Genomic DNA, 15,401 nt, shown 5'->3' with positions numbered 1-15,401 from the left:
CACTGAGGGGGTCTACTTATCCATACATAAATGTTAATGAATAATATTTGTTTAAATATGGTCAGCTAAGTACTCCTGAAAATAAGAATTTACTTACCGATAATTCTATTTCTCGGAGTCCGTAGTGGATGCTGGGGTTCCTGAAAGGACCATGGGGAATAGCGGCTCCGCAGGAGACAGGGCACAAAAGTAAAGCTTTCCGATCAGGTGGTGTGCACTGGCTCCTCCCCCTATGACCCTCCTCCAAGCCAGTTAGGTACTGTGCCCGGACGAGCGTACACAATAAGGGAGGAATTTTGAATCCCGGGTAAGACTCATACCAGCCACACCAATCACACCGTACAACTTGTGATCTAAACCCAGTTAACAGTATGATAACAGCGGAGCCTCTGAAAAGATGGCTCACAACAATAATAACCCGATTTTTGTAACTATGTACAAGTATTGCAGATAATCCGCACTTGGGATGGGCGCCCAGCATCCACTACGGACTCCGAGAAGTAGAATTATCGGTAAGTAAATTCTTATTTTCTCTATCGTCCTAGTGGATGCTGGGGTTCCTGAAAGGACCATGGGGATTATACCAAAGCTCCCAAACGGGCGGGAGAGTGCGGATGACTCTGCAGCACCGAATGAGAGAACTCCAGGTCCTCCTTAGCCAGGGTATCAAATTTGTAGAATTTAGCAAACGTGTTTGCCCCTGACCAAGTAGCTGCTCGGCAAAGTTGTAAAGCCGAGACCCCTCGGGCAGCCGCCCAAGATGAGCCCACCTTCCTTGTGGAATGGGCATTTACATATTTTGGCTGTGGCAGGCCTGCCACAGAATGTGCAAGCTGAATTGTATTACACATCCAACTAGCAATAGTCTGCTTAGAAGCAAGAGCACCCAGTTTGTTGGGTGCATACAGGATAACAGCAAGTCAGTTTTCCTGACTCCAGCCGTCCTGGAACATATTTTCAGGGCCCTGACAACATCTAGCAACTTGGAGTCCTCCAAGTCCCTAGTAGGTGCAAGGCACCACAATAAGCTGGTTCAGGTGAAACACTGACACCACCTTAGGGAGAGAACTGGGGACGAGTCCGCAGCTCTGCCCTGTCCGAATGGACAAACAGATATGGGCTTTTTTGAGAAAAAACCACCAATTTGACACTCGCCTGGTCCAGGCCAGGGCCAAGAGCATGGTCACTTTTCATGTGAGATGCTTCAAATCCACAGATTTGACTGGTTTTAAACCAATGTGATTTGAGGAATCCCAGAACTACGTTGAGATCCCACAGTGCCACTGGAGGCACAAAAGGGGGTTGTATATGCAATACTCCCTTGACAAACTTCTGGACTTCAGGAACTGAAGCCAATTCTTTCTGGAAGAAAAATCGACAGGGCCGAAATTTGAACCTTAATGGACCCCAATTTGAGGCCCATAGACACTCCTGTTTGCAGGAAATGCAGGAATCGACCGAGTTGAAATTTCTTTGTGGGGCCTTCCTGGCCTCACACCTCGCAACATATTTTCGCCACATGTGGTGATAATGTTGTGCGGTCACCTCCTTTCTGGCTTTGACCAGGGTAGGAATGACCTCTTCCGGAATGCCTTTTTCCCTTAGGATCCGGCTTTCCACCGCCATGCCGACAAACGCAGCTGCGGTAAGTCTTGGAACAGACATGGTGCTTGCTGAAGCAAGTCCCTTCTTAGCGGCAGAGGCCATAAGACCTCTGTAAGCATCTCTTGAAGTTCCGGGTACCAAGTCCTTCTTGGCCAATCCGGAGCCATGAGTATAGTTCTTACTCCTCTACGTCTTATAATTCTCAGCACCTTAGGTATGAGAAGCAGAGGAGGGAACACAAACACCGACTGGTACACCCACGGTGTTACCAGAACGTCCACAGCTATTGCCTGAGGGTCTCTTGACCTGGCGCAATACCTGTCCCGTTTTTTGTTCAGACGGGACGCCATCATGTCCACCTTTGGTATTTCCCAACGGTTTACAATCATGTGGAAAAAACTTCGCGATGAAGTTTCCACTCTCCCGGGTGGAGGTCGTGCCTGCTGAGGAAGTCTGCTTCCCAGTTTCCATTCCCGGGATGAAACACTGCTGACAGTGCTATCACATGATTTTCCGCCCAGCGAAAAGTCCTTGCAGTTTTTGCCATTGCCCTCCTGCTTCTTGTGTCGCCCTGTCTGTTTACGTGGGCGACTGCCGTGATGTTTTTCCCACTGGATCAATACCGGCTGACCTTGAAGCAGAGGTCTTGCTAAGCTTAGAGCATTATAAATTTACCCTTAGCTCCAGTATATTTATGTGGAGAAAAGTCTCCAGACTTGATCACACTCCCTGGAAATTTTTTCCTTGTGTGACTGCTCCCCAGCCTCTCGGGCTGGGCTCCGTGGTCACCAGCATCCAATCCTGAATGCCGAATCTGCGGCCCTCTAGAAGATGAGCACTCTATAACCACCACAGGAGAGACACCCTTGTCCTTGGATATAGGGTTATCCGCTGATGCATCTGAAGATGCGATCCGGACCATTTGTCCAGCAGATCCCACTGAAAAGTTCTTGCGCGAAATCTGCCGAATGGAATTGCTTCGTAGGAAGCCACCATTTTTACCAGGACCCTTGTGCAATGATGCACTGTTTTTTAGGAGGTTCCTGACTAGCTCGGATAACTCCCTGGCTTTCTCTTCCGGGAGAAACACCTTTTTCTGGACTGTGTCCAGAATCATCCCTAGGCACAGCAGACGTGTCGTCGGGATCAGCTGCGATTTTGGAATATTTAGAATCCACCCGTGCTGTTGTAGCAGTATCCGAGATAGTGCTACTCCGACCTCCAACTGTTCCCTGGACTATGCCCTTATCAGGAGATCGTCCAAGTAAGGGATAATTAAGACGCCTTTTCTTCGAAGAAGAATCATCATTTCGGCCATTACCTTGGTAAAGACCCGGGGTGCCGTGGACAATCCAAACGGCAGCGTCTGAAACTGATAGTGACAGTTCTGCACCACGAACCTGAGGTACCCTTAGTGAGAAGGGCAAATTTGGGACATAGAGGTAAGCATCCCTGATGTCCCGGGACACTATATAGTCCCCTTCTTCCTGGTTCGTTATCACTGCTCTGAGTGACTCCATCTTGATTTGAACCTTTGTAAGTGTTCAAAAAATTTTTTTTCTTTTAGAATAAGTCTCACCTAGCCTTCTGGCTTCAGTACCACAATATAGTGTGGAATAATACCCCTTTCCTTGTAGTAGGAGGGGTAATTTAATTATCACCTGCTGGGAATACAGCTTGTGAATTTTTTCCCATACTGCCTCCTTGTCGGAGGGAGACCTTGGTAAAGCAGACTTCAGGAGCCTGCGAAGGGGAAACGTCTCGACATTCCAATCTGTACCCCTGGGATACTACTTGTAGGATCCAGGGGTCCTGTACGGTCTCAGCGCCATGCTGAGAACTTGTCAGAAGCGGTGGAACGCTTCTGTTCCTGGGAATGGGCTGCCTGCTGCAGTCTTCTTCCCTTTCCTCTATCCCTGGGCAGATATGATCTTATAGGGACGAAAGGACTGAGGCTGAAAAGACGGTGTCTTTTTCTGCAGAAATGTGACTTAGGGTAAAAACGGCGGATTTTCCAGCAGTTGCCGTGGCCACCAGGTCCGATGGACCGACCCCAAATAACTCATCTTCCTTTATACGGCAATACACCTTTGTGCCGTTTGGAATCTGCATCACCTGACCACTGTCGTGTCCATAACATCTTCTGGCAGATATGGACATCGCATTTACTCTTGATGCCAGAGTGCAAATATCCCTCTGTGCATCTCGCATATATAGAAATGCATCCTTTAAATGCTCTATAGTCAATAAAATACTGTCCCTGTCAAGGGTATCAATATTTTTAGTCAGGGAATCCGACCAAGCCACCCCAGCTCTGCACATCCAGGCTGAGGCGATCGCTGGTCGCAGTATAACACCAGTATGTGTGTATATACTTTTTATGATATTTTCTAGCCTCCTGTCAGCTGGTCCTTGAGGACGGCCCTATCTATAGACGGTACCGCCACTTGTTTTGATAAGCGTGTGAGCGCCTTATCCACCCTAAGGGGTGTTTCCCAACGCGCCCTAACTTCTGGCGGGAAAGGGTATACCGCCCATAATTTTCTATCGGGGGGAACCCACGCATCATCACACACTATTTAATTTATCTGATTCAGGAAAAACTACGGTAGTTTTTTCACATCCCACATAATACCCTCTTTTGTGGTACTTGTAGTATCAGAAATATGTAACACCTCCTTCATTGCCTTTAACGTGTGGCCCTAATAAGGAATACGTTTGTTTATTCACCGTCGACACTGGATTCAGTGTCCCTGTCTGTGTCTGTGTCGACCGACTAAAGTAAACGGGCGTTTTAAAACCCCTGACGGTGTTTTTGAGACGTCTGGACCGGTACTAATTGTTTGTCGGCCGTCTCATGTCGTCAACCGACCTTGCAGCGTGTTGACATTATCACGTAATTCCCTAAATAAGCCATCCATTCCGGTGTCGACTCCCTAGAGAGTGACATCACCATTACAGGCAATTGCTCCGCCTCCTCACCAACATCGTCCTCATACATGTCGACACACACGTACCGACACACAGCACACACACAGGGAATGCTCTGATAGAGGACAGGACCCACTAGCCCTTTGGAGAGACAGAGGGAGAGTTTACCAGCACACACCAAAAACGCTATAATTATATAGGGACAACCTTATATAAGTGTTTTCCCTTATAGCATCTTTTTTATATATTTCTAACGCCAAATTAGTGCCCCCCCTCTCTGTTTTAACCCTGTTTCTGTAGTGCAGTGCAGGGGAGAGCCTGGGAGCTTTCCCTCCAGCCTTTCTGTGAGGGAAAATGGCGCTGTGTGCTGAGGAGATAGGCCCCGCCCCTTTTTCGGCGGCCTCGTCTCCCGCTCTTAACGGATTCTGGCAGGGGTTAAATATCTCCATATAGCCTCCGGAGGCTATATGTGAGGTATTTTTAGCCAAAAATAAGAATTTACTTACCGATAATTCTATTTCTCGGAGTCCGTAGTGGATGCTGGGGTTCCTGAAAGGACCATGGGGAATAGCGGCTCCGCAGGAGACAGGGCACAAAAAGTAAAGCTTTAGGATCAGGTGGTGTGCACTGGCTCCTCCCCCTATGACCCTCCTCCAAGCCAGTTAGGTACTGTGCCCGGACGAGCGTACACAATAAGGGAGGAATTTTGAATCCCGGGTAAGACTCATACCAGCCACACCAATCACACCGTACAACTTGTGATCTAAACCCAGTTAACAGTATGATAACAGCGGAGCCTCTGAAAAGATGGCTCACAACAATAATAACCCGATTTTTGTAACTATGTACAAGTATTGCAGATAATCCGCACTTGGGATGGGCGCCCAGCATCCACTACGGACTCCGAGAAATAGAATTATCGGTAAGTAAATTCTTATTTTCTCTATCGTCCTAGTGGATGCTGGGGTTCCTGAAAGGACCATGGGGATTATACCAAAGCTTCCAAACGGGCGGGAGAGTGCGGATGACTCTGCAGCACCGAATGAGAGAACTCCAGGTCCTCTTTTGCCAGGATATCAAATTTGTAGAATTTTACAAACGTGTTCTCCCCTGACCACGTAGCTGCTCGGCAGAGTTGTAATGCCGAGACCTCTCGGGCAGCCGCCCAAGATGAGCCCACCTTCCTTGTGGAATGGGCCTTAACCGATTTAGACTGTGGCAGGCCTGCCTCAGAATGTGCAAGTTGAATTGTGTTACAAATCCAACGAGCAATCGACTGCTTAGAAGCAGGCGCACCCAACTTGTTGGGTGCATACAGTATAAACAGCGAGTCAGATTTTCTGACTCCAGCTGTCCTGGAACATATTTTCAGGGCCCTGACAACTTCTAGCAACTTGGAGTCCTCCAAGTCCCTAGTAGGTGCAAGGCACCACAATAAGCTGGTTCAGGTGAAACACTGACACCCCCTTAGGGAGAGAACTGGGGACGAGTCCGCAGCTCTGCCCTGTCCGAATGGACAAACAGATATGGGCTTTTTTGAGAAAAAAACCACCAATTTGACACTCGCCTGGTCCAGGCCAGGGCCAAGAGCATGGTCACTTTTTATGTGAGATGCTTCAAATCCACATATTTGACTGGTTTTAAACCAATGTGATTTGAGGAATCCCAGAACTACGTTGAGATCCCACAGTGCCACTGGAGGCACAAAAAAGGGGTTTGTATATGCAATACTCCCTTGACAAACTTCTGGACTTCAGGAACTGAAGCCAATTCTTTCTGGAAGAAAATTTACAGGGCCGAATTTGAACCTTAATGGACCCCAATTTGAGGCCCATAGACACTCCTGTTTGCAGGAAATGCAGGAAACGACCGAGTTGAAATTTCTTTGTGGGGCCTTCCTGGCCTCACACCACGCAACATATTTTCGCCACACGTGGTGATAATGTTGTGCGGTCACCTCCTTTCTGGCTTTGACCAGGGTAGAAATGACCTCTTCCGGAATGCCTTTTTTCCCTTAGGATCCGGCTTTCCATCGCCATGCCGACAAACGCAGCTGCGGTAAGTCTTGGAACAGACATGGTACTTGCTGAAGCAAGTCCCTTCTTAGCGGCAGAGGCCATAAGACCTCTGTAAGCATCTCTTGAAGTTCCGGGTATCAAGTCCTTCTTGGCCAATCCGGAGCCATGAGTATAGTTCTTACTCCTCTACGTCTTATAATTCTCAGCACCTTAGGTATGAGAAGCAGAGGAGGGAACACATACACCGACTGGTACACCCACGGTGTTACCAGAACGTCCACATCTATTGCCTGAGGGTCTCTTGACCTGGCGCAATACCTGTCCCGTTTTTTGTTCAGACGGGACGCCATCATGTCCACCTTTGGTATTTCCCAACGGTTTACAATCATGTGGAAAAAACTTCTCAATGAAGTTTCCACTCTCCCGGGTGGAGGTCGTGCTGAGGAAGTCTGCTTCCCAGTTTCCATTCCCGGGATGAAAAACTGCTGACAGTGTTATCACATGATTTTCCGCCCAGCGAAAAGTCCTTGCAGTTTCTGCCATTGCCCTCCTGCTTCTTGTGTCGCCCTGTCTGTTTACGTGGGCGACTGCCGTGATGTTTTTCCCACTGGATCAATACCGGCTGACCTTGAAGCAGAGGTCTTGCTAAGCTTAGAGCATTATAAATTTACCCTTAGCTCCAGTATATTTATGTGGAGAAAAGTCTCCATACTTGATCACACTCCCTGGAAATTTTTCCCTTGTGTGACTGCTCCCCAGCCTCTCAGGCTGGGCTCCGTGGTTACCAGCATCCAATCCTGAATGCCGAATCTGCGGCCCTCTAGAAGATGAGCACTCTATAACCACCACAGGAGAGACACCCTTGTCCTTGGATATTGGGTTATCCGCTGATGCATCTGAAGATGCGATCCGGACCATTTGTCCAGCAGATCCCACTGAAAAGTTCTTACGTGAAATCTGCCGAATGGAATTGCTTCGTAGGAAGCCACCATTTTTACCAGGACCCTTGTGCAATGATGCACTGTTTTTAGGAGGTTCCTGACTTGCTCGGATAACTCCCTGGCTTTCTCTTCCGGGAGAAACACCTTTTTCTGGACTGTGTCCAGAATCATCCCTAGGCACAGCAGACGTGTCGTCGGGATCAGCTGCGATTTTGGAATATTTAGAATCCACCCGTGCTGATTGTAGCAGTATCCGAGATAGTGCTACTCCGACCTCCAACTGTTCCCTGGACTATGCCCCTATCAGGAGATCGTCCAAGTAAGGGATAATTAAGACGCCTTTTCTTCGAAGAAGAATCATCAATTCGGCCATTACCTTGGTAAAGACCCCGGGGTGCCGTGGACAATCCAAACGGCAGCGTCTGAAACTGATAGTGACAGTTCTGCACCACGAACCTGAGGTACCCTTAGTGAGAAGGGCAAATTTGGGACATAGAGGTAAGCATCCCTGATGTCCCGGGACACTATATAGTCCCCTTCTTCCTGGTTCGTTATCACTGCCCTGAGTGACTTCATCTTAATTTGAACCTTTGTAAGTGTTCAAAAAAAATTTTTTAGAATAAGTCTCACCTAGCCTTCTGGCTTCAGTACCACAATATAGTGTGGAATAATACCCCTTTTCTGTAGTAGGAGGGGTAATTTAATTATCACCTGCTGGGAATACAGCTTGTGAATTTTTTCCCATACTACCTCCTTGTCGGAGGGAGACTTGGTAAAGCAGACTTCAGGAGCCTGCGAAGGGGAAACGTCTCGACATTCCCATCTGTACCCCCGGGATACTACTTGTAGGATCCAGGGGTCCTGTACGGTCTCAGCGCCATGCTGAGAACTTGTCAGACGCGGTGGAACGCTTCTGTTCCTGGGAATGGGCTGCCTGCTGCAGTCTTCTTCCCTTTCCTCTATCCCTGGGCAGATATGATCTTATAGGGACGAGAGGACTGAGGCTGAAAAGACGGTGTCTTTTTCTGCAGAGATGTGACTTAGGGTAAAAAACGGTGGATTTTCCAGCAGTTGCCGTGACCACCAGGTCCGATGGACCGACCCCAAACAAGTCCTCTTCCTTTATACGGCCATACTGTGCCGTTTGGAATCTGCATTACCTGGCCACTGTCGTGTCCATAACATCTTCTGGCAGTTATGGACATCGCGTTTATTCATGATGCCAGAGTGCAAATATCCCTCTGTGCATCTCGCATATATAGAAATGCTCTATAGTCAATAAAATACTGTCCCTGTCAAGGGTATCAATATTTTTAGTCAGGGAATCCGACCAAGCCACCCTAGCTCTGCACATCCAGGCTGAGGCGATCGCTGGCCGCAGTATAACACCAGTATGTGTGTATATACTTTTTATTATATTTTCCAGCCTTGTCAGCTGGTCCTTGAGGACGGCCCTATCTATAGACGGTACCGCCACTTGTTTTGATAAGCGTGTGAGCGCCTTATCCACCTTAAGGGGTGTTTCCCAACGTGCCCTAACTTCTGGCGGGAAAGGGTATACCGCCCATAATTTTCTATCGGGGGGAACCCACGCATCATCACACACTATTTAATTTATCTGATTCAGGAAAAACTATGGTAGTTTTTTCACATCCCACATAATACCCTCTTTTGTGGTACTTGTAGTATCAGAAATACGTAACACCTCCTTCATTGCCTTTAACGTGTGGCCCTAATAAGGAATACGTTTGTTTATTCACCGTCGACACTGGATTCAGTGTCCCTGTCTGTGTCTGTGTCGACCGACTAAAGTAAACGGGCGTTTTAAAACCCTTGACGGTGTTTTTGAGACGTCTGGACCGTACTAATTGTTTGTCGGCCGTCTCATGTCGTCAACCGACCTTGCAGCGTGTTGACATTATCACGTAATTTCCTAAATAAGCCATCCATTCCGGTGTCGACTCCCTAGAGAGTGACATCACCATTACAGGCAATTGCTCCGCCTCCTCACCAACATCGTCCTCCTACCTGTCGACACACACGTACCGACACACAGCACACACACAGGGAATGCTCTGATAGAGGACAGAACCCACTAGCCCTTTGGAGAGACAGAGGGAGAGTTTGCCAGCACACACCAAAAACGCTATAATTATATAGGGACAACCTTATATAAGTGTTTTCCCTTATAGCATCTTAATATATATATAAGCATATCGCCAAATTAGTGCCCCCCCTCTCTGTTTTAACCCTGTTTCTGTAGTGCAGTGCAGGGGAGAGCCTGGGAGCCTTCCCTCCAGCCTTTCTGTGAGGGAAAATGGCGCTGTGTGCTGAGGAGATAGGCCCCGCCCCTTTTTCGGCGGCCTCGTCTCCCGCTCTTAACGGATTCTGGCAGGGGTTAAATATCTCCATATAGCCTCCGGAGGCTATATGTGAGGTATTTTTAGCCAAAATAGGTATTCATTTGCCTCCCAGGGCGCCCCCCTCCCAGCGCCCTGCACCCTCAGTGACTGCCGTGTGAAGTGTGCTGAGAGGAAAATGGCGCACAGCTGCAGTGCTGTGCGCTACCTTTAGAAGACTGAGGAGTCTTCTGCCGCCGATTCTGGACCTCTTCTTATTTCAGCATCTGCAAGGGGGCCGGCGGCAAGGCTCCGGTGACCATCCAGGCTGTACCTGTGATCGTCCCTCTGGAGCTGATGTCCAGTAGCCAAGAAGCCAATCCATCCTGCACGCAGGTGAGTTCACTTCTTCTCCCCTAAGTCCCTCGTTGCAGTGATCCTGTTGCCAGCAGGACTCACTGTAAAATAAAAAACCCAAGCTAAACTTTCCTAAGCAGCTCTTTAGGAGAGCCACCTAGATTGCACCCTTCTCGGCCGGGCACAAAAATCTAACTGGCTTGGAGGAGGGTCATAGGGGGAGGAGCCAGTGCACACCACCTGATCCTAAAGCTTTACTTTTTGTGCCCTGTCTCCTGCGGAGCCGCTATTCCCCATGGTCCTTTCAGGAACCCCAGCATCCACTAGGACGATAGAGAAATAGGTATTCATTTGCCTCCCAGGGCGCCCCCCTCCCAGCGCCCTGCACCCTCAGTGACTGCCGTGTGAAGTGTGCTGAGAGGAAAATGGCGCACAGCTGCAGTGCTGTGCGCTACCTTTAGAAGACTGAGGAGTCTTCTGCCGCCGATTCTGGACCTCTTCTTACTTCAGCATCTGCAAGGGGGCCGGCGGCAAGGCTCCGGTGACCATCCAGGCTGTACCTGTGATCGTCCCTCTGGAGCTGATGTCCAGTAGCCAAGAAGCCAATCCATCCTGCACGCAGGTGAGTTCACTTCTTCTCCCCTAAGTCCCTCGTTGCAGTGATCCTGTTGCCAGCAGGACTCACTGTAAAATAAAAAACCTAAGCTAAACTTTTCTAAGCAGCTCTTTAGGAGAGCCACCTAGATTGCACCCTTCTCGGCCGGGCACAAAAATCTAACTGGCTTGGAGGAGGGTCATAGGGGGAGGAGCCAGTGCACACCACCTGATCGGAAAGCTTTACTTTTGTGCCCTGTCTCCTGCGGAGCCGCTATTCCCCATGGTCCTTTCAGGAACCCCAGCATCCACTAGGACGATAGAGAAAATGTGTGTACTCTGTACCTCAGAGGGCGTCACAATCTCCCTTCTCTAGAATTAATGCAGCCCCAGGGTTCATAATATGGTTACTCTTCGCTAAGACAAATACAGCCCCAGATTTCATTGCCCCATAACCTCTCTTTTCTATTACATACACAGGCCCATGGTACATTACCCAGTGACCTCTCGCTTCTCATTTACATACACAGGCCCATGGTACATTACCCAGTGACCACTCACTTCTCTAGTACATACACAGGCCCATGGTACATTACCCAGTGACCTCTCACTTCTCTATTACATACACAGGCCCATGGTACATTACCCAGTGACCTCTCACTTCTCTATTACATACACAGGCCCATGGTACATTACCCAGTGACCTCTCACTTCTCTATTACATACACAGGCCCATGGTACATTACCCAGTGACCTCTCATTTCTCTATTACATACACAGGCCCATGGTATATTACCCAGTGACCACTCACTTCTCTATTACATACACAGGCCCATGGTACATTACCCAGTGACCACTCACTTCTCTATTACATAAACAGGCCCATGGTACATTACCCAGTGACCTCTCACTTCTCTATTACATACACAGGCCCATGGTACATTACCCAGTGACCTCTTACTTCTCTATTTACATACACCGGCCCATGGTACATTACCCAGTGACCTCTCACTTCTCTATTACAAACACAGGCCCATAGTACATTACCCAATGACCTCTCACTTCTCTATTACATACACAGGCCCATGGTACATTACCCAGTGACTTCTCACTTCTCTATTACATACACAGGCCCATGGTAAATTACCCAGTGACCTCTCACTTCTCTATTACATATACAGGCCCATGGTACATTACCCAATGACCTCTCACTTCTCTAGTACATACACAGGCCCATGGTACATTACCCAGTGACCACTCACTTCTCTAGTACATACACAGGCCCATGGTACATTACCCAGTGACCTCTCACTTCTCTATTACATACACAGGCCCATAGTACATTACCCAATGACCTCTCACTTCTCTAGTACATACACAGGCCCATAGTACATTACCCAGTGACCACTCACTTCTCTAGTACATACACAGGCCCATGGTACATTACCCAGTGACCTCTCACTTCTCTAGTACATACACAGGCCCATGGCACATTACCCAGTGACCTCTCACTTCTCTATAACATACACAGGCCCATGGTACATTACCCAATGACCTCTCACTTCTCTAATACATACACAGGCCCATGGTACATTACCCAATGACCTCTCACTTCTCTAGTACATACACAGGCCCATGGTACATTACCCAGTGACCTCTCACTTCTCTATTACATACACAGGCCCATGGTACATTACCCAGTGACCTCTCACCTCTCTATTACATACACAGGCCCATGGTACATTACCCAGTGACCTCTCACTTCTCTATTACATAGACAGGCCCATAGTACATTACCCAGTGACCTCTCACTTCTCTATTACATACACAGTCCCATGGTAAATTACCCAGTGACCTCTCACTTCTCTATTACATACACAGGCCCATGGTACATTACCCAATGACCTCTCACTTCTCTAATACATACATAGGCCCATGGTACATTACCCAATGACCTCTCACTTCTCTAGTACATACACAGGCCCATGGTACATTACCCAGTGACCTCTCTTTTCTATTACATACACAGGCCCATGGTATATTACCCAGTGACCTCTCACTTCTATATTACATACACAGGCCCATGGTACATTAACCAGTGACCTCTTACTTCTCTAGTACATACACAGGCCCATGGTACATTACCCAGTGACCTCTTACTTCTCTATTACATACACAGGCACATGGTATATTACCCAGTGACCTGTCACTTCTCTATTTACATACACAGGCCCATGGTACATTACCCAGTGACCTGTCACTTCTCTATTACATACACAGGCCCATAGTACATTACCCAGTGACCTCTCACTTCTCTATTACATACACAGGCCCATGGTACATTACCCAGTGACCTCTCACCTCTCTATTACATACACAGGCCCATGGTACATTACCCAGTGACCTCTCACTTCTCTATTACATAGACAGGCCCATAGTACATTACCCAGTGACCTCTCACTTCTCTATTACATACACAGTCCCATGGTAAATTACCCAGTGACCTCTCACTTCTCTATTACATACACAGGCCCATAGTACATTACCCAGTGACCGCTCACTTCTCTATTACATACACAGGCCCATGGTACATTACCCAGTGACCACTCACTTCTCTATTACATACACAGGCCCATGGTATATTACCCAGTGACCACTCACTTCTCTATTACATACACAGGCCCATGGTACATTACCCAGTGACCTCTCACTTCTCTATTACATACACAGGCCCATGGTACATTACCCAATGACCTCTCACTTCTCTAGTACATACACAGGCCCATGGCACATTACCCAGTGACCTCTCACTTCTCTATAACATACACAGGCCCATGGTACATTACCCAATGACCTCTCACTTCTCTATTACATACACAGGCCCATGGTACATTACCCAGTGACCTCCTCTCACTTCTCTATTACATACACAGGCCCATAGTACATTACCCAGTGACCTCTCACTTCTCTATAACATACACAGGCCCATGGTACATTACCCAATGACCTCTCACTTCTCTATTACATACACAGGCCCATGGTACATTACCCAGTGACCTCTCACCTCTCTATTACATACACAGCCCCATGTTACATTACCCAGTGACCTCTCACTTCTCTATTACATACACAGGCCCATGGTACATTACCCAGTGACCTCTCACTTCTCTATTACATACACAGGCCCATAGTACATTACCCAGTGACCTCTCACTTCTCTATTACATACACAGGCCCATAGTACATTACCCAGTGACCTCTCACTTCTCTATTACATACACAGGCCCATGGTAAATTACCCAGTGACCTCTCACTTCTCTAGTACATACACAGGCCCATGGCACATCACCCAGTGACCACTCACTTCTCCAGTACATACACAGGCCCATGGCACATTACCCAGTGACCTCTCACTTCTCTATTACATACACAGGCCCATGGTACATTACCCAGTGACCTCTCACCTCTCTATTACATACACAGGCCCATGGTACATTACCCAGTGATTTCTCACTTCTCTATTACATACACAGGCCCATGGTACATTACCCAGTGACCTCTCACCTCTCTATTACATACACAGCCCCATGTTACATTACCCAGTGACCTCTCACTTCTCTATTACATACACAGGCCCATGGTACATTACCCAGTGACCTCTCACTTCTCTATTACATACACAGGCCCATGGTACATTACCCAGTGACCTCTCACTTCTCTATTACATACACAGGCCCATGGTACATTACCCAGTGACCTCTCACTTCTCTATTACATACACAGGCCCATGGTACATTACCCAGTGACCTCTCACTTCTCTATTACATACACAGGCCCATGGTACATTACCCAGTGACCTCTCACTTCTCTATTACATACACAGGCCTATGGTACATTACCCAGTGACCTCTCACTTCTCTATTACATACACAGGCCCATAGTACATTACCCAGTGACCTCTCACTTCTCTATTACATACACAGGCCCATGGTAAATTACCCAATGACCTCTCACTTCTCTATTACATACACAGGCCCATAGTACATTACCCAGTGACCGCTCACTTCTCTATTACATACACAGGCCTATGGCACATTACCCAGTGACCACTCACTTCTCTAGTACATACACAGGCCCATGGTACATTACCCAGTGACCTCTCACTTCTCTATTACATACACAGGCCCATGGTACATTACCCAGTGACCTCTCACTTCTTTATTACATACACAGGCCCATGGTACATTACCCAATGACCTCTCACTTCTCTAGTACATACACAGGCCCATGGTACATTACCCAGTGACCTCTCACTTCTCTAGTACATACACAGACCCATGGCACATTACCCAGTGACCTCTCACTTCTCTATTACATACACAGGCCCATGGTACATTACCCAATGACCTCTCACTTCTCTAGTACATACACAGGCCCATGGTACATTACCCAGTGACCTCTCACTTCTCTAGTACATACACAGGCCCATGGCACATTACCCAGTGACCTCTCACTTCTCTATTACATACACAGGCCCATAGTACATTACCCAATGACCTCTCCCTTCTCTATTACATACACAGGCCTATGGTATATTACCCAGTGACCACTCACTT

The 15,401-nt window shown here is 47.9% G+C and overlaps 1 protein-coding gene across 1 annotated transcript in view; it reads right to left on the bottom strand.

The window, feature by feature from the left end:
• Nucleotides 1-15,401, bottom strand: part of DNAAF9 (dynein axonemal assembly factor 9) — a 233,853-nt gene that overhangs the window by 27,543 nt on the left and 190,909 nt on the right. The gene's annotated exons all lie outside the window — the stretch shown is intronic.

This window comes from Pseudophryne corroboree, chromosome 1 (genome assembly GCF_028390025.1).
Source record: "Pseudophryne corroboree isolate aPseCor3 chromosome 1, aPseCor3.hap2, whole genome shotgun sequence".
Classification (NCBI taxonomy): Eukaryota; Metazoa; Chordata; class Amphibia; order Anura; family Myobatrachidae; genus Pseudophryne; species Pseudophryne corroboree.
Note: the sequence above shows the minus strand (reverse complement) of the source record. Positions and strands in the feature narration are given on the sequence as shown.